The sequence below is a fragment of the Acartia tonsa genome, chromosome 2 (genome assembly GCF_053477335.1).
Source record: "Acartia tonsa isolate MP-2025a chromosome 2, ASM5347733v1, whole genome shotgun sequence".
In the NCBI taxonomy this organism is placed as follows: domain Eukaryota; kingdom Metazoa; phylum Arthropoda; class Copepoda; order Calanoida; family Acartiidae; genus Acartia; species Acartia tonsa.
In genome coordinates this window covers 61,986,940-61,989,218 of record NC_137261.1, presented here as the reverse complement: position 1 = coordinate 61,989,218, position 2,279 = coordinate 61,986,940, and the positions used below count along the sequence as shown (strand labels likewise).

The window sequence follows — 2,279 nt, the reverse complement described above, 5'->3', positions numbered from 1 at the left end:
TATGTTCAAAGATGCTTTGAATAGGTTATTTTAGGTTAGGTAAATGTTAATGATTGCACTGCAGGGTTAGAGCCCTCCACAGGGGCTAGAAATAGGAAAACAGGTCCTGTGAAACTACAATGAAACGCCCCTTAAAAGGCAATGTCACAAAACTAACAATACATGTTTTCTAAGACATTTGATTTCATTCAAAGACATCTTATTTTGTCACCACATTATTTTAGAATATGAAAGCAATAAATTATGGATCTAATCAAATATTTTTTTACATTATAGTTAATAATTAAATTATTAACCTCTAGAATGTGAACACTTTTACACAAACTTGCAAATGTATTGCAATCGTCTAGCCGGGTCAGGTAGGCACGACTGTAACAAAAATATGATTTTTTCAAAAGGAGCAGGAATCAAATTAAAATTTTTGTAATGTAATAAAATAATATAAAAAGAGCAGTGCTCTTTTGTGGCGTTTAATTAAATAAAGGCCCTATTGTGAAAGCTAATATTATCTTTATACTCAAATTCTCATCTTAGTTCCAAGAATTTGTTTTTTTCTACTTTTTTCAGATTGAAAAAAAGAGAAGATTATTTCTCATATTCATTCGAATCCGGTGGACAGGAACCGGTTCTCATAAATACGAAAAAACTATGTCTAGCATCGTATTATAAACCGCTTTCTACGAATATAGAAATGTACAATCATAAGATTAAAACCATTTTTTAGCTCGTGCCTTCGGCACCTTGGTGCTAAAAAAACTGGTTTTAATCTAATAATTGTACATTCTATATCCGCGGACAGCGGTTTATAATACGATGAAAGAAATAACTATTCTTTGTTTTAATTTAGTAAAGCCACATGAGGCTAGGTGAAAGTGTAAATAAGAATGATATGAAGTGGTTCTTTTGTACTTACTAGAAAATATAATCTGTGGAAATGTTGTAACAAAAAGTCGGCAAACTTATGTAATAAGTAACACAAGGTTCCTAAAGTCAATATTGAAAATATAGATTAAAATTATAGATTATGGAAATAATTACAACATTTTTATCTTTTTTTTTTTTGTCCTCAAAAAATAACATATTATCAGCAAAATGAATATCTCATTCAACTCAGCTTAAAATACCTTACAAGGAATTTCTTTTTCCATATTTCCAATGTCAGGGTAGAAGTGGTAGATGGAACACTTCTTTGAGTTAAACTAAAGTTAGAATATTACAATAGGCATGATTAACTGCTTTGCTCAAAGGAAAATTAATTTTAAATTCTGGAAATACCCAGCTTCAAGTCATGTTATTTGATGCTGTTATTACACTGCATCTTATTATTGGTATCAAATTGAAATTTTTTTTTCAGTGCCAGATACAAGCATTCAAACATGTATATATATTTAGATGGTGAAAGTTACTTTTTCTTTTACTTAGTTATAGTTTTGCTAGTCCCTAATTTCTTTGATTAATATTATGATAAATAGAGATAATCTAGAGACACACTCTCTAAATCAGAAAATAGCAAAACAGTGGAGGAACAAATCGGTCATACTGTTGGTTATAAAGTGTACTGATTTTGGTTACATTTTTTTCAATTCATATGCATAATGAGTCATCGATATATGCCCAAATTGCTCAGAATAAAAATTTCCTAGGCTAAATTATATTGTAGAAAAATTACTCTGCTTGTATAATGTGAAGCATATGACGAAACATGTATTTTGGGGTCATATGGATCATTTAGACATATTATGTCTATTTTATGATACAACCTCGTAAGTGTATGCCATACACTTGGTCTTCTGTACACAGATGTCCTGACACTCTTCTACTGTCTCAGTGTTAAACAGAGGACCCACTGTTCCCTCCATAAAGGCAAAAGTCCTGGCAGCATGGGTCATTTTTAACAGTTTGGTAATTTTTTTTTCTCGTATTCATTCGAATCCGGTGGATAGGAACCGGTTCTCATCCATACAAAAAAACTATGTCTAGCATCGTATTATATCCAGTTTTCTACAAATATAGAAATGTACAATCACAAGATTAAAACTAGTTTTTTTTAGCCAGTGCCTTCGGCACCACGGGGCTAAAAAAACTAGTTTTAATCTTATAATTGTACATTCTATATCCGCGAAAAGCCATTTATAATACGATACGAGAAATAACTATTCTTGTATTCATTCCAAACCAATTCTAATCCAGTGGATTAGAACCGGTTCTCATCCATACAAAAGAATGTCTAACATAGTATTATATCCAGTTTTCTACAAATATAAAAATGTATCATAAGA

At 30.8% G+C, this 2,279-nt stretch overlaps 1 long non-coding RNA gene across 1 annotated transcript; it reads right to left on the bottom strand.

Annotated features, from left to right (window-relative positions):
• Nucleotides 1-912: 912 nt before the first annotated feature.
• On the bottom strand, nt 913-1,889 carry LOC145312655 (uncharacterized). The gene is made up of 3 exons (XR_013877072.1): nt 1,761-1,889; nt 1,125-1,199; nt 913-984 (listed from the first exon to the last, which is right to left on the bottom strand). It is a non-coding gene; the product is annotated as an uncharacterized LOC145312655 (long non-coding RNA).
• Nucleotides 1,890-2,279: the final 390 nt, after the last annotated feature.